This window comes from Hibiscus syriacus, unplaced genomic scaffold, assembly GCF_006381635.1.
Source record: "Hibiscus syriacus cultivar Baekdansim isolate YM2019G1 unplaced genomic scaffold, ASM638163v2 tig00110057_pilon, whole genome shotgun sequence".
NCBI classification, from domain to species: Eukaryota; Viridiplantae; Streptophyta; class Magnoliopsida; order Malvales; family Malvaceae; genus Hibiscus; species Hibiscus syriacus.
The window spans coordinates 2155111-2173895 of record NW_024062581.1 but is presented as its reverse complement, the minus strand read 5'-3'; the positions used below and the strand labels follow the sequence as shown (position 1 = coordinate 2173895).

The window sequence follows — 18785 nt, the reverse complement described above, 5'->3', positions numbered from 1 at the left end:
AATTAAAAATAGAATTATAAAATATTGGATATCAACTTAAATAATTTTAATTTTTTTATCTCACTTGATTTGATGAAAGGCTTATCCCTAATTATGATATTGTATTTTATTATATGGCCGATGTCAAGTTGCCACATGATAAATTTTACTAGGAGTTGGTATAAAGAGAGAAAATGATTTAAAAATGAAGGTAGTGACTGATTTGTGATATATAGTCTAATCGAATAAAGACAAATCGCTGGGAAAGTTGACCAAACGAAGCTCTTACAGCTATTAAATTCGATCTAAAAGAAACACCTAAAATACACATGGAATCAGTCATGCTCTGCATTCCATCCTGAAAAATTCAGCGGCAAAAGAGATCTAGTTGAAGTCACAACTAAGATGGGGGGATGGAGAAACGCCGTTCAAGAAGCCGCCGCTTCCAAACCGCTATTCGTGACCATATACGCCACCGTTATCTTGGGGATAGTCGCGTCTTCGTTTTATGTGTTCTCTGCCATTTACTCTCCATCCGCTTCCGCTACTCACTCCATCTCTACTTCTTGGCTGTCCTCCCTCCTCTCTCCCAAGGTATGCTGCTTCTCTTTTTTTACCAAAGCTTATGAGTTTCAGAAAATGGTTGAGCATATTTTATTAGAACTGTACAGTAAATGAAGGATTGCTACTGGGTTTTTGTTAGTTTGACTTTTTGTTTGTATGTTAGACCTGTTTTTCCCTTAGCTTTTCATGGAATTATGTTGAAACGTTTTGCCCAAATGTAGTAAGGTATCGATTAGATCAGTTCAGTTTTATATATAAATGTCTGAATTAATGATTATATATTTTAAGATTTGTGAGCTCCTTGAGCAACCTCAGTGATTGAAGGGAATGTTCGAGCAATTGTGTCTTTAGTGTGTGCGATCATTGTCAATTGTGTAAGAAATATTGAACAGATGAAACCTTGAATCACCCTATATTAATAATAAAAAAAAGATTTGTTTATAAAATAGAAAAGTTATGGTTTTAAATTTAAATGTTATATGCATTTTAGTAAATAACTGAATTGAGTTGATTCATATTTATGTATTTAATTTCATATTTAGATTAAATTAATTAAACTTATTTATGTAATTTATTATCTAAAATATGTTATTTGATTTAATTGGTTCGGATTTTCAAAACCGAAAGAACAAAATAAATTTAATTTTTTTTGGATTAATTCGATTTACTCGATTATTTGCCCACTCCTACCCAACTGCATATTTGGTTGTATTTTGAAGACATTTTTTATGCCTACCATGATGTTCTTCTAAACTGCATCAACCTCACTCTTTTAGCGTTCCTTTTACCATTAGTCCATTACACGATTCTATTAACTAATGTCCTCAACTCAATGTAGAAGATGGTGTATCTCATTCAAGCAGCAGCATTTCTCAACCAACAGGAAAAGCATCACTACCTGGTAGCAACCAGTTGGGACCTATTTTGGAGGTTCCACCTAGTACTTCTAAAAATGCCACCTTTGGAGTCCTTTAGACTAACAAAAGAATTGGTCGGAGAAAGGGCAAAAGATAATGTCATTATAATCACCTTTGGTAACTTTGCGTTTATGGATTTTATCCTGACTTGGGTTAAACACTTGACGGATCTTGGTGTTTCTAATTTTCTTGTTGGTAAGCTGTTAAATCTTCTATCTGTTACATAAGAGGAAACTGTGCTTAAAAGTGGACAATGAATTGGAATCGTTGTGATTTAGGTGCAATGGACACCAAACTGCTGGAGGCTTTGTATTGGAAAGGTGTTCCAGTCTTTGATATGGGCAGCCATATGAGCATAATAGATGTTGGTTGGGGATCTCCTACGTTTCATAAAATGGGAAGAGAGAAAGTATTACTTATAAATTCTATACTTCCTTTCGGCTATGAGCTATTGATGTGTGATACAGACATGGTGTGGCTCAAGGTACTTCTTTTCCTTCTCAGATCAAGCTTTTATACTAAGCTATAGTTAATGGTTTCACTTCTCTTTCCCCTGAATTTGATAAGTTTTATTTATTAGAATGCTATTATACCATGGAACAATATTGATTCTTTTGATGCTATAAGAACTAAAATTCTAGTGATATGGACTAGTTTTTCCCGGGGTTGCGCTCCTTAAACCTTAAAATTTATGTATTCGCTTGTGTGTATTTTTCTTGGTTTGTGTAATGCTTCTTTCACTGATGCCATCATTTTATTGTATTTTTACCTCATGATTCTTTATGGTCACTTCGGAAGATATAAATTAAAATCATACTTCATATGCCATGTTCCTTTCCCAGAATCCACTTCCATATCTTGCCCGGTACCCTGATGCTGACATATTAACTTCAAGGACCAAGTTGTGCCAACAATTGTTGATGACAGATTGGCTGATTGGAAACAAGGTAAAAGATGTTTCTGAAAGTATTTCCTTTCATCTACTGATCTTGTTTTCAAGTTGTGGCCATAGTGGTATTGTTGGTGTAGACCTGCCCTCCTTTATGGAGAAGGGCAGGTGGTGTGGGTTCTGATTTGGTATTTTAAATTTAGCATGTTCTACGTTGCCCTTAGATTATTTTTACCTTCTATATTGTAAGTGTTAAACACTTCCTTTATGTTGCAGCGACTTCCCAGTTCATAATACAGCTTTAAGCCTGTTTTTCTATTTGTTGTCTTGTCTACACTCTTGTATTCCTACGGAACAATAAACTTACTCACTTATCATTATCTTCTATTACTCGTTTTGCAATTTTTGTGACTCCAGTCTATTGATTCTTTCTTTTCCTTGAACAGTTGGTGCTGCCTACAATATAGGAATTTTTCACTGGCGGCCAACTGAGCCCGCGACAAAACTGGCAAAAGAATGGAAAGATATGCTATTATCTGATGATAAGATATGGGATCAGAATGGATTTAATGAACTTGTACGCAAGCAAACAGGGCCAGCCATTGATGATGAGAGTGGACTTTTTATGCTTTTGATGGAAATCTCAAGCTGGGAATTCTACCAGAAAGTATATTTTGTAGTGGGCACACTTATTTGTTCAGGTAGGATCCATATGCTAGTTCATGGTGATATTCATATAGTCTCATGTTTTTATTTTACTGACGGTTGTTGAAGTTCTGGTTTCTTCACGTATATACCTTTACATGTTTATACCCCTGTGAATTTAAAATATGTGCTTGTACCACTTAGTAAATAGCAGCATATGTTGTACAACAAGCTTGTTCTAAGCACTAATGCTTTTGATAGGTCATGTATGAACAACTTAGGCTGGAGCCATATGCAGTGCACACCACATTCCAATATGGTGGTACTGAAGGGAAGCGTCACCGACTACGGGAGGCCATGGTTTTCTATGATCCACCAGAGTACTATGATGCACGGGTAATTTTGTGCCTTTTATTTTCCAGATGTGATGTTAGGAGTTATATTATGATTACAAATGTTCTGTGCCAACTATGACTTATTAAGTATTCTATAGATTTGATTTTAGGATCCATATTATCTCACCAAAATGCAGTTTAAAACAGTTTCTGCATCCTGTTACGTTTCAGATATATTTATTGATCTGACATGAACATGCTAAAGTTTCAGTAAGTTTTTTCATTCATGTAGAGGTGGAGGGGTCATATCTAAATGGATTACGGCATCAAACATATGCAATGTGGGTATTTTGGGATGACTTAAATGGTACATGTAACATGCAGTTTGGTTACAGTATTGTCTAATAATTTATTTGCTTTCCCCACGGATATATCATTGGTTTAAAACTTTGGGGAACAAAGGAGTTGTGTATGATGAATTGTCTTCTATTCATGTAGTGTTAATTTCACTTTTGTGCCCGTAATCAAACATCGACTGGTTCTCTTCTATTATATGTCTCCCTCCTATCATGTTTATGCCTGTTTTGGTTAGGATGGATGCAAGAAGTCTGAAATCTACGATCCAACATGTTATCAAGTACACTTCGAGTTTTATAGTGAAATGAAACACAATTTTTAAACCTTTACCATTAATGAAGGGGCTATCAGTAATCTATCAAGGAAGATCCAAGTCATTGATTTTTTTTTTGGAAATAAACTTGGAATATATTAACCATAAACTGCATCATCCAGTACATGAGTAATACAATCCGGGCATTCATGAGTAAAATATTAAGTCAATTGAATTTTAGATATTATACTTGCTTAATGATCATTCACATGTTTTATGCTGCCAGATAACTTATTGAAAGGAATTATGCAGGAGGATTCTTGTCATTTAAACCATCTATTCCAAAGAGCCTGTTACTGGATGGAGAGCATAATCTAGAATCACACTTCTCTCTTATTAATTACCAAGTATGTGTGTATTAATTTCGAGCACAACAAGCCTTTTCTGTTTAATCCCGTATTTATTCTCATATTTTCTCTTTGATGATTTTGTTCAGATGAAACAAGTAAGGTCGGCATTGCTATTGCTTCATTGTTGAACCGTACACTGGTGTGTATTCTATGATCAGTTAACATGATTATCTTCATAGTTTTTGTTTACTATTCTAATGGGTGGTGTGAATATAATTTCTTGGTGATGGAAATTGAACTAAGAGATTAAAATAGTTCTTATAAGAATCTTGGCTTACACCCTTAAAAGTAGGAGCTTAACATGGATTTCTTGTGCCTAGTGGTAGCAAGTAATAGGTAAAAACATCTATAAATTGAAAAATCCACCGTACTAGAGAAGAGAGCCAGTGAAATCTGTTGCGTAACGGTGCAAGTGGTATCACACTGTGTGGGGAAAGTATCTAATTTATTCCAAATGTAGATTTGTGGTATTTATTTGTATAAGTTTATGTAATCATCCTTTTTCCTTCTCACTATGTCAATTTCAGGTTATGCCTCCATTGGTGCAGGTTTGACAGACTCTGGTTTTCAGGCAACCTTTTCTCTGCCCTTTGGACCATGTTTTGAGGTAAATTATAGTTGATTGTGAGAACCGTTTATCTTTTCTTGTTCTTCCGGTAAGAATCGTTTCATTGCGGCACTTATTTATTCCTCCCTGTTATCTGCGCAACCATGAAAATAAATAATTTCTATGTTAGGGCATTTAGCCTCTTTTATAAGTTCAACATAATATGGATTTGTGGATGCTTTTTTTCTTTAGCATTAGATGTTCTAAATCTGGGGAATATAACTTTCAAAATTGTAGGTAAATGTCATGTTGAAGACCTTCCAGAGGAGGAGTTTGGTTCTGCAATTAACATCAGAGAGTATTTTTTCTCAACAATCCATTATTACCCCAACAAGTAAATGAATATTAGTGGTATAGATTAAATTGTTTCTTTTCTATCATCTCCAGTAAACTTTACTTTCAATGTTGTTTCAGGTAAAAGACTCCTGGCTTGATGTTCAACTTTGCCGAGAAGGAACTGAAGATTGCCATGCATCAAGTAACTCAAGTATCAGGTGTTTTAAGATTCCCGAAAAACAGCACCGAAGAAACGGTATGGCCGATTCTTCACATGCTTTTGTAAAACATTCACCAATGGCTTAAACTCAAGTAGTTTGATAGTCCTATTATAATGCAAAATGCAGTTCACCACAGTGTTCTCTTCATTCAAGGATGTCAAAGTCATCGAATTCTCGTCAATGCAAAATGCTTTTCTCGGTTTCGCCGACAAGGCAAGTCTTTTCATCAAGCTCAATATCCCATGTTCCATTAGTGACTTACTTTGTTGTTTTACACATTTGAGTTTGAGAGTGTACTGATATGTTGAATTTGTTCAGACAAGAGGAAAAAATTCAGGAATCGGATGAAGCGGTACGTTGGAATATGGTGCTGCGTTGAGAACCACACTCCCGGACACATATATACGACATGTATTGGGATGAAAAACCAGGTTGGAAACCTGCCCCACCTGAAACCCCAGAAGAGGATCATCCTCCTTTCTAACTTCCTCAGCAGCTGCATTTGGAATATTACTTCACACATGGTGGCGGGGTCCCTGTTGATTCTTTGAATGCTCATTCATTTTATGTTTAATTTGGGTAATTTACCTATTTAGTCACTCACCTATCACTGCTTTTTATTTTGGTCATCTAACTACTAAAATTTTCATTTAGTCATTAATGTTACGTTTTTGTCTTGTATTGGTCACTGACCATTAAATAATAATTCAAAAAGGTTCTACATTCTATCAATTTCGTAATGATCAAAATAGAATAAAAATATGACATTAGTAACTAAAATGAAAATTTTAATAGTTCAGTAATCGAAACAAAATTCACATTGTGGTTGAACATCTTTTTGTTTTAAACGAAGTAATACATTATATTTAAAAAAAAGTCACGGTTTTGCTAGATTTGACCCACCATTTACTTTTTCCCTTTTCTAGACAATTTCTTCAAACTTTGGCAACCTAATGGTCCCCTAAAAAATTAGAGAAAAGAAAAATCATTTACCCGTATCATATCTTTTCCTTTAATTAAATTTTGGGTAAATACACAAAATGGTTTTGCTTTATTGAACTCTATGACTATTTAAAGTTACAAAATGGTCTCCTGACTATAGGATGTTGTTTTGTTGAGTCCCTCGACTATTAAAGTTACAAAACGATCATTCGACTATTCATCATGTTTCAAATTTGTCATTTTCCTTTTTAAAAAAATTGACTAGTCTGAGTTGGATGTTAATCTACTATTTGAAATATGATAAAATTTGATCCAAGAATTTCAAACGACTATCATATCTCAGACAATATTAAAATCTAGCTCAAACTGTCGTTAATCTTTTAATGGAAAAGGACGAGTTTAGAATATAATGATAGTCAGATGACCATTTTGTAACTTTTAATAGTTGAAGGACTCAATAAAGTAACACCTTATAGTTAGGGACCATTTGTGTACTTTACCCTTAAATTTTATTTATCATATTCCAACCAATTACAAATATTAATATGCTATATAGTGAAATACTTGATGATTACAAATAATAATATTTCATTAAAGCCACCATTATTGAATATTTCCTTCTCGTTATTTTATTATTCTTCTCAGGGTTTTAAAAAACGGTCTGCGACTACGATTTCGGTTGCGATATAGCAGTTTCGTCGCCGTCCGAGTTACCCGCGACAATTGCAATAGCATCTGCGACGGCCGCAATCAAGGTAAATCTGAAATAACCGAAAACACGACCGCGACCGCGATTTAAAACCTGATTCTTACATGCCTAAGAAAAATTAAATTAGCAAAACATTTCTTATTATATTTCATCATGTTCCTTTTCTCTTCTCAAATTTCATCTATTCTACAAAATAATTTACTGGAATTTTTTCAAAAAAAAAAATGACATCCCTCCATACTCACGGTCTCTGTTTGTTTTAACTGAAAAAACAAAACTTGTTTTAGCTCCAAATCAACTTCAAAACCTTGTCTTAGTACCAAAAACTCGATCTTTTCCCGAGTCTGAAGTTAAAAGTGACTGTTTTTCAACTTTGTTTATTTTGGATTTTAGTTTCTTAATTTGAGTTGGTTGAGCTAACCTGCCTAGGCTGCCAACTGATGACAAACCTGTCTGCTATTTGCTGGCTGATCTTATCGATGATAAATTGCTTTTATTCTTTGGCCTATTGAGTTTTAGACTTTGTTGATTGTTGGTTTCTTGGAATAATTACTAGTAAGCTTTTGATATTATGTGGCTATATGTCAATTGTGTGATTCTTTCTACCGTATGGAGCTTGGTTTTGTGGCCATAATACCTTATACACTTGTTTGGGAATATCAAACTGCAACCGGATAGTTTAATGAGCTCCTTAGGATGTTTATAATCGTCTTGCAGGATTATTCAGTAATAGTAAGAATAATGATGTGGTTTTATGGATAAACTTTTGAGCTAATCTTTGTCCCGCTTGCTTTATGCTTCGGTGGTTTTCTGATTTGGTAACACTTGGCCTCAGGGAGGATCGAGGGAGGCGGATGGGAGCAGTGGCGAATCCAGAAATATTTTCAAAATGAACACACACATGTTAACAATATAGAATTTTTAAATGGGACGGGTACAAATAAAATTTCAGGGTAGATACCATTCATAAATATACTAATCGAAGAAAACTTAAATTTCATGGTGGGCACGAAAAATTTCAAGGGGACACCATCAGTAAAATAAGTAATTAATCGAAGAAATTTGGATTTTAAGGTGGACACGTGCCCACCCCGACCAAGCCATGGCTCCGCCACTGGGTGGGGACAGTTGCCCCTTGAAAATTTAAATATGTTATATATTTTAAATTTTTTAATATATTTCTATTGAAATATGTTTGCCCCGACATAAAATCTTGTGTCGTCTGATGGCTTTTGGGTTGCATGCGCTGTTGGGGCTAATTTAATTCTACACCACTGTTAAATGCTGGTGGTATGCTGTTATCTTGAAGGTAGCTTATATTCTGCATAAGGATTGCAGGAATTTCTATTTGGGATGACTGAAAAATCCATTTTTTTCATTGCTGGAAAAATAAGGATGGAGAATACTGTTGTCGTCCTGATTTTACTTGATATCAAAGAAAAAATTGTTGTATAGTACATTGCTGATTTTTTTTTTTTTTTGATGTTTTAGGATGCCACGATGAAGATTATCATTTTCCTCAACAAGGGTCTCGAGCTATATGCATTCTGTCTGCAAATGGGGTGATTTCAAGTGTCAACCTGATTCTTCCGGGGGTACACTGACATATAGATTCTTAGCATGGATACTCACTCTCTTTATATCTCTGCGAATTGGTGTTTGATTTTTTACTTCTTACCTAGAATGTAGAATTTACAAGGAAAAATAACTTCATTTCTAAGCTGCAATTGCTCTGTCAATATACAGCTTGAAATAAACTGTTTATCTTTTTTTTTTTAGTAAAAGGCATGCAAAATCAGAGATTAATGCTTTGTTCAATGTGTTTAATGCTTTTCATCCTAGTCTATCTACTTTCTTAGATGTTTGCAGTTTAGATTGTTTCGTCAGCAAACATCTCATTTCTTCTCAAATTTCTTGGAGGGTCTATTTTAGTACTGTCCTTGTCTGGTTCATTCATGCCTAACGGAACAAAAACCAGATCTGGTGGGATGAGTGTTCCATTTTCAGGTTTCCTAGTAGCTGGTCTCCCAGTAGCAGATTGTTTCGTCAGCAAACATCTCATTTCTTCTCAAATTTCTTGGAGGGTCTATTTTAGATACTGTCCTTGTCTGGTTCATTCATGCCTAACGGAACAAAAACCAGATCTGGTGGGATGAGTGTTCCATTTCAGGTTTCCTAGTAGCTGGCCCAGTAGCTTCACCCTGTGCAGGTTCACTTGTGTTTATGTTCTATCTCCCTTTGTTGTTTCCCCTCCTCTGGGATTTTACAACCTTCTTTTAAGCGAATGATTCCGAGAAGAATGACCCTCTAAATTTCATACTTTTGGTTGTAGTCGGCAGTTTTCTAGCAGGGAACCAGCATGAAAGTGGCAATCAAAGCACAATTGATGAATCTCAATTCTCACTCGTTCATATGTAGCTTATTGATAGCCTTGCAGCTGTTATGTCATGTAGAATATTTCTAATGTAACGTTAACGTTGCTAAGAGGTTGGCTTTTCTTCGAAACGACGATGGATTTTGATTTCAAACATTCCAATTTCATTTCTAATGGCTTGTTTATGTAGCTTTTGACTTTCAATTCTAAAAGTGTGATAAGCTTCATAAGAACAAAAGATATTACAGTTATCGGCCCGTGTCAGGGGAAATAATAAAGAACACTAACCGAGGCCTGTTCCGGAATCCTTGCGAGTACATCTGCCTTGATGCGAGGCGGTCTGACTATACGGTCAATGAGTCCATATTCAAGAGCCCTTGAGCATTGAAGCGTTTCATCCTACTTAAGTTCTTGTTAATCTACATGTGCACGTTCATTGTTATTATGTTTCGATAAATAAAACAATAAACATATCATCAATCAAGGGAAAAGGTGGTCTGATTAGAATTTCGTCATTCCACGAAATCTGAGAAACTAGTCCAATTGGGTAACAATGAAATACCTTAACTTTGATCCTTGACCTGAAAATTAGCAGCTCGGTAATTTATAAGCAAGGAATTAGTAAAAGTCAGCCGTTCAGTAATATATGCAATAAATTATCAAAAAAAACAGTTCAAGTTCTTACCAACAACTGGACTAACTTCTCAGTTTTTGCAAATTAGAGGGACTAACTTTGCAGTTCTATAGAGTGGCGAAATTCATAATTAAACCGAAATCAAAAAGAAATTAACCTCTTGAAGTAAGAGCAAACAAATTCAAAATGGAGATTTCATGTGTTTCCAGTTATCCAGTACCCAATAGCTGTTTAGAGCTAACGCACAAGAGGGGAAGCTGGCAACACTCGAATGAAACAAAAGAAACACATTTATAGTAATTCACTTTTGAGCTTGAGCTTTTAACATACTCACCATCTCAACAGACTGGCCTCTTTCTTAGCTAGCTCACTGAAAAGTAATCTCTGATTCTAAGAACCTCATTTGCTTCATTTTGGATATCATCAGCCTATCAGGATTTAATAACTTCATGATCAGCAGAATCAAAATTGAAAAGTGAAACAGTATTCACTGCATGATAGCATGCAGTCATACCTGACCACGAGCTGCACCAGCTGGAGACTGAAGAGCAATTCTTGAAAGAGGCATCGCAAAAAGATTAACCTTCACATGACAGAAAGCAACAAGTGAATGTTTTCAATATTTCACAACCTAGGGATAGACTGGAGGACTGGCCGGCATTAAAGAAAATAATAGGAATCGCTACTTCATGCATCATGCCATTCCACAAAAGTTTATAGCATTCGCTTGCAATAATAACAACACAAACTTGATAGATTTAGATAGAAAAGAAGGGAAATATTAACTTTTCCCAGCCGCAAGAAGGAAGCCTGCTAGATTGTAGGCATAGCCTACACAGTGGGTGCCTACAGGGCTTTTAAAGCTTTGCATTGTGTCATAGATCACCAAGCTGGGAGTAAGCTGTAAAAGATAACAGTTCCAAATCAGATAGTGACCAGGGATAACAAATTAGAAATAGAAATATACACTTCAGAAAAGCATTAAAAGAACCTTACATCTCCACCAGGACCATTGATGTAAAAGTAAAGCCTTTTATTATCATCAATACTATCAAGGTATACATTGTCGCCAATATTTGGTTGCTAAATTCCTCATCTATATGTTGTCCAATGAAGATAACGATCTCGGTACTGCATCCAATGTAAGTCATTAACCTCTAAAGGTGCATAATAGAATTTAAATCAGGCTTAAAAATGAAAACAAATATTTATGCAATAGTCAAAATCTATTACAGGCGTCAAGAATATATCCATAATCAGATTGTCAAGCCACTTCTGAAAACAGAAAATGATCAATATAACAGCATGACAGTAGAATAAAGCTTGCAAGAGTAGAGAGTGAATTATTGGAATCATCTCCTACATAAAATGACCTGAAGCAGTTAAGGTTCTCCATTCTTATAATGTAAAATTAGTTATGATTGCTCACCAGTGTATTCCATAAATCACCCATTGCCAAGTTCCTTCACCAGGAACTCTATAGGGAACTTTTGGAGTTCCTATAGGCATCATTCCAACTCGTGACCTTGTAGGTTTGCAATTTCGAGTTCTGCATAGACAAGTCATAATCATCAAGAGGTTCAAAAAGAAAAATTGGAAACTTGAACTTAGGGATGTCATGTATTATCTATTGAGAGTTGAGACTACATGGCACAAACTTCGCCTTTTCCATGAGAAAGAAATAAGATACAACAACAGCCATGGCATAAACACAATCAAGCCTTGTAGCAGATACACAATAGTCATCAAACATGCTAAACTGCTTAAAGGATATGCACAAAGGAGCAAGCTTTGAACCAAGAATTATCAAACATAACAATCAAAAGATGTCCCTTTTTTCTTTTTCCTTTGGAAACAAGAAATAAAGTTCAAGAAGTTGGCAGCTTTGCTTGCAACAAGCACACTGTAAAATCCAAATTATTCTTAACTGTAAAGTTGCTAATAGTAACAGATAAATAATGGAGTAATCCAAATTACAGAGTAAGAGTATAAACAAACAATTACCCGCATGGAGACTTTTATTAACTCTGCTATAAATCTGCACTCAAATTCGGTTTCCCAGTTGCAAACAACCTTTGAAAGATGAAATTTAGGGGGAAAAGTTCAAAATTTACAGGGTATATATAAATGCGATTAGACTAGAGAGTTGAGGAAACGAGCATACAGGGAGATTGAAGCTTCGACCCAGAGTAAAGCTTAGTCCCACAACTGGATAGAATAAAATGCAAAATACATGTGTTATATACGTATAAAAATACAATACATATGTATAATACATAGAAGAACGAGAACCTGAGAGAGGATGATGAAGATTTGCGTTGAGAGAGATTGCCATTGTTTTTGTGGGGTTCAACCCTACGATAGAGCTTTATTCGGGAAAGTAATAAAAAAGATAGATATCGGATGATTTAGCGAAAGATCTGATGGACGTGTTGCCGTTGTTCATGACGAAATCTCTGCCGCTCCATTGATATCAGAGTTTGTTGTTTTCTTTTATAAATGTGTTATATTTTTAATTAAATTAATATATTACTGTATAATCATCATTATTCAAAAGAATGTATTTTTCAAAAGAATGTCATTTTTTTGAGATTTTGAATTTGACGTTTGAACAGTTTTATCTAAAAAATACGTGTGTGCTTTCGATGGTTAAAAAATAGGGTAAGTTATACATTTAGTGCTTAAATTGTCATTTTTTATTATTTTTTCTACTTAAACTCTCAATCTTTTCAAAAATCATACTTAATGTTTCGTTTTTTATTTCATTTTAGTATCTCACCATTAAAAACTTAATATGTTTAGTACATAAACTATCATTTAGTCCATTTTAGTACATAAAATTTAAAAAAAATTCAAAAATTAACTTTAAATTTTAAACATATGTACTACAATGATACAAAACTAATTAAATATGATTTTGAAAAAATTAAAAGATTAAATACTAAAACAGGCCAAAACTGATAGTTTAAATATTAAACGCATAATTTACTTAAAAATATTATGAACAAGTACGATCTTTTATCAATCATTTTATAAAATATTTAATATATTAATGTGGTACTTATTAAAATGTAAAATCAGATGTTAAATAAAATAAAAAAAAAACATTTATGAAGAAGTTAAATTTATATATACTGCACTAACCAAGTGGCCTCCATGGTAAAAGAATTGTTTATTTCTAAGGACCGGGTTCGAGCACCATATATGCTAGAGGTGCAAGTGTTCAATGTTGAAAGGTTGAGAGTTATGTTTGAACATATTGTCTTGTACTTACCCTAGATTATTCAAAAATAAATAAATTTATATATACTATATATTTAACCGAATAAATATCTTCAAAGGATTTTATAAGCAAATTTATTTGAGATGTCCAAATAAATAGCTTGTTGTTTAAGCAAATTCTTAATGCTATATATCAGTTGCAACAAAAGATACGTTTAGAGTAAGCTCTAAACCAGCTTAATATTGCTTAAACAAGTCTCGAGTTCGAGTCTTTGTATATGCAGAGAATTCCCGTTAGAAGACTCACCCATAAAAAAAAAGAGACGTATAGATCATGGAGATGTATAGATAGAACTGAGTCAATTATTTCTTCTCTTTTATATAGCTTGGGACATACGGTATGGAAACATACTTGTTCCTTTGTAACAACGTGTTGTTTATTTGGATATAAATACAATCAATTTATCGCCAAAAAAAAAGTTGAAAAAGGAGATTGTAAAAAAAAATAGAAACAGCCAAATGCCGGTGCAGGACAACAATTTAGATCAACAAACAGTTTCAAGGAAAATAAGAAGAAGCAGCAGCAGCAGCCATCTTCCATTAATCATCTACATCTTCTAATGCAGTGCAGATTATCCTAATAAAACACATATGGGAGTTCCCAGGTTAGTAGGCTACTAAATATAAAAGCAACATTTACAGGAAGCATCTCGTATACTGTCAGGGAAAAAAAGTAAAAATACCAGAACAAGGCAAAGAATATGAGAACGGCGACGTAGGCGAGTTTAAAAATGCGTTGCTGCTTCTCCTCATGAAGCAAGTTAAATATCTCTGTAACATCGACCAGGTGCTGTTTTCGAGTGTATCTGATGACCAGATAAAGTTAGGGAAACAACACAACTCGACAAATTATAAACCATCTGGTATTTTTATTTTCCCCAAGGAGTGAGTTTCATATGATTTGATCCATGATTAATACTTATAAGAAGCAACTATAATTAATGCAAGGGGAACCAAGAAGACTTGCATTCAGTCTTCAATGGCTAGCGAGGAAAGAAGGTTGATTTTAACCCAAATGCAAATCTTGAATCCATCTAACTTGGCAAAAACAAAGTGCCTCCCGCTAATCAATCCCCTCTTCCCACTCTTACTCTATTTTCTCCCTCACAAAGATGAGTCAGGCACTCTAAATTCTATTATCGATAAACATTGTCCACAGGACATGCATATACACACATAAGATTAATAGGATTTTCTTTACAATTAGTGCTTCATCGGATAACTCTAAAAACAGACTGAGGGAAAGAGGTACACAAAGAAAACAAAAAGTTATTTGTCGATGATTGTATTAACTGTAATGAGTTTCGTGCAACATATAGGCAAGAAAATTTCAATTTTATTCTTAAAAGCCACAAGGTGAAAAACTCATCATTCACATTATCAAACAAGCTCTCCAAGTCGGAACTTGATAGGATTGAAAAACTAGACCGGGGCTTAAATCCTACTTGACATAGGTCATAAGCTAAGCATTTAAAGGAAGTTGCAGTGAAGAAATTTGAATTTAACACTGAACCTAAGCTAGTTTTCCTCAAAAAGAACTACACCGATAATAAATTTTAGAATGAGAAGGGAGAAAAAAACTTACAGTCTCACATTGTAGTATAAATATGGAGCACATAACAGTGACATAACCCAATGCCCGTTAGCAGATAGAATAAACATAAAAAACCTTGGAGGATAAATTCCGGCAAGACTGCTTTGTTTATCCGCGATGAAGAGTCATAAGGATGATGTAATCCGACTCTAAATCAGCCAAGCATATGAGCTGTAGCAAAATCATCAAGCTGTTAAATTTCCCTTTCCAGTTCTCAATATAACAGGAACTTATCATATGAGCTAAAAATACACAGATTTTAGTTTTCAAACTTCTTGAGTCCATTTAAATTTCAAATCCAAAACAAAACCCCAATGACCTAGTTACTCGATTCAAAGGGACGCGTGAAATTGTATATTATACCTCCAGAGAAAACCCTCCGAAAGTACCAAATCCACCAACAAAGACCGTCGAAGGACTACACCTCTGGCACAGAGCCTCCAGAAGTCCCCCCCCCCGGAGACATTGAACCATCTTCGGAACCACTCCGGAATCCATGCTGTCAACCAATTAACATGAATGATGACTGTAGGCCTGACACCAGCCGTTAAAAGGCCAGCATAAAAGCCCATCAGATCAACCTGATGGGAACTCAACATTATTCATCATCTCCCCACACGACCTCTCTTCCTTTCTGTTGCAGAAAAATCACCGACTAACACCCTTTTTGCCTGGCTCTAGCTCTTCGCAATGAACAACCAACGGAAACGAACAACACAATAAACTTGTTCCCATCAACAAGAATAATACGCCATAATCAAAACTTCAACTTCAGATCTTTGATAATTCACAAAAGCAGTAATAAACAGCACACCATTTTTACAACAAAATTCAACATACCCAGATAAATGCCCACTAAACTACTATTTATTCTCTCTTTTCTCTCAACACAAAGGTTTTTATAGCATTTGATAAGTAATTCACTCGAAAATAGAATGAAGAATCAGCTAAAAATTCATTACTCAGAAAATGGAAAGATAAGAAGAGGATGTTGACCTGGAATAGAGGATAACGACGAGGGCAACGAGGATGAAGAAAGAAAACAGCCATATGAAGAGATTTATCATGCCTCTTCCTATGCCTCTTTGTTTTTTTTCTTATTTCTGCCTTGGATCTTTTGCTACGCTGGGTGACAAATGCACACGGGTTTCTCCCTAGGAGAGATGATGAGGAAGGTTAGTACTGGCTTGACTGATTGCTGTGGATCCTGAAATGTCTATAATAATACGACAAGGAAAGACAGTTTTTAAAGACATCGGCGACTTGGGTTTCTTTAACCATTTAGGATTATTTTCCATTTTTTCTCACATTTACGTCCACAACTCCGACCAGTTTACAGTTTAGGGTTGTTTAAATTAAGGATACATTACTAATTAGTACCTAAATTATCAGTTTTACTCTATTTTAGTGACTAAACTTTAAATATTTTTAAAATCATATCTAAAGTTTAGTTTTTATTTTATTTTAGAACCCGTTCAAAATTTAACCTTACGTTTTGAAGTTTTTTTTCTTGAAAGTTAGGTACAAAAAGGGGACAAACCTAATAGTTTAGGTAATAAACGCGTTAAATTTTTAACGGGGTTACTATAATAAAACAAAAACTAAACGTTAGGTATAGTTTTGAAAAAATGAAAAGTTTAAGTACTTAAACGGACCAAAACGAATATAGTATATATATATATATATAATATATAATATATATATTATATATATATATATATATATATATGTAGTTTACGCTTAAATTAAATAATGGAATATATTTTATGAGTTATTATTTGGTTATTTATGACATTAACAAAAATTGAAAATATATAACAAATATTTAATTTAAAAAGGGTAAATTAGGTGTTTAGTATTTAAACTAATAATTTTAGTCTATTTTAGTACATAAACTTTCAATTTTTTCAAAACTATTTTTAAGTTTAGTTTTTGTTTGATTTTAGTATCACATTCAAAATTTAACGTTAAGTTTGAAATAAGTTGAAAGTTTAGGTACTAAAATAGACTAAAACTTATGATTTAGATGTTAAACGTGCTAAGTTTTTAACAGTGGGTACTAAAATGAAACAAAAACTAAATATTATGTATGATTTTGAAAAATTAAAGTTTCTATGTTAAAAGGACTAATATTAATAGTTTAAATACTAAATGTGTAGTTTAGCCTTTAAAATTATTTAAATGAATTTAATTTAACATAAAATATATTCCGTTATTTAATTTAAGCGTAAACTACATATATAGTATTTAAACTATCTGTTTTCGTCCGTTTAAGTACTTAAACTTTTTATTTAAAATATATTTTATGTTAAATTAAATTCATTTAAAATAATTTTTAAAGGGTAAACTACACATTTAGTACTTAAACTATCAATATTGGTCCTTTTTAACACCGAAACTTTTAATTTTTCAAAATCATACCTAATGTTTAGTTTTTGTTTCATTTTAGTACACACTGTTAAAAACTTAGCGCATTTAATATCTAAACCATAAGTTTTAGTCTATTTTAGTACCTAAACTTCAACTTATTTCAAACTTAACGTTAAATTTGAATGGGATACTAAAATCAAACAAAAACTAAACTTAAAAATGGTTTTGAAAAAATTGAAAGTTTAGGTACTAAAATAGACCAAAATTATTAGTTTAAATACTAAACACCTAATTTACCCTTTTTAAATTAAAATATTAGTTATATATTTTCAATTTTTGTTAATGTCATAAATAACCAAATAATAATCTCATAAAATAACGCACCAAGCATGAAAATTAAGAGTATGTTTGTTTCATGTAAATTCAGATTTTTTCTTCATTTTTAGTGTTTGATTGGAGAAAAATTAGTTATTCAATGTAAAACATTTTTCTAATTCATAGAATTTTATTTGAATTTGTTGAAAAATAATTTACAGTATGATTTTCTATAAGTTATTTTCTAAAATTTCACTTCAAAAAATAAATAATCAAAATAATGTTATTTATGTATTTAATATTATATAATATTTTAGAATTATTTTTATAAAATATTAATTATTAAAATATTTAAAAAATTATTAATTATTTTTTATGGGATTTAAGGCATGAAAGGGGTTTTGTTGTGTATTGTAAAGATATGTAGTGATTTATAACACCCAAACATCATTGTCCCTAGAAATAATTGTATGGAATTCGGTGTCTCAAATAGGCATGTCCCGATGAACTAGTAATTTTTCCAGAAAGGATCGATCCCTTAGGGGAAAGAATCGATCATTTACCAAAAAGGATTGATCATTCAAATGAAATGATCGATCCCTTTTCAAAAGGATCGATCCCTCTGGAGAAAGGATTAATCCCTTTTCAAAAGGATCGATCCCTCGAGGAAAAGGATCAGTCCCTCGAAAGAAATGAGATCCCTTCGTTGTTTTATCAATGGGAAAAATATGGAAATTCATTCAGAAGAGGTCTAAAGCGTTATAAAATGTTGTCTTGGTCTCAGCATGTTTGAATGAGTTCAGTTTGGTTCATTAATTAATTTACCTAATTACTTAAACCCTAAATCCAAAAACTAATTATAATGATCAAACTTGACTAATAACGCTATGAAATAAAGTGACATAAAACTAGCCTTGTTTTGATACTTGAAGAAACGACGAGGACACTCAAGTTACTTAACAACGCGAGCGTCTAAGTGTATAAAATATATGGATATATCCAATCTAGTGCTTGGGCACATTAATGCTAGTTGGATGTTGCATCGATGCTACGTGATCTGACACATCCCGAGTACTCTAGATGAGTAGACTAGTTGGGTAAGTGTCGATGCT

General features: G+C 33.4%; 3 pseudogenes; 1 reads left to right on the top strand and 2 right to left on the bottom strand.

The window, feature by feature from the left end:
• Window positions 1-239: 239 nt before the first annotated feature.
• On the top strand, window positions 240-6185 carry LOC120214340 (annotated as a pseudogene).
• Window positions 6186-9761: 3576 nt separating this feature from the next.
• LOC120214279 lies at window positions 9762-12447 on the bottom strand (annotated as a pseudogene).
• Window positions 12448-13854: 1407 nt separating this feature from the next.
• On the bottom strand, window positions 13855-16265 carry LOC120214292 (annotated as a pseudogene).
• Window positions 16266-18785: the final 2520 nt, after the last annotated feature.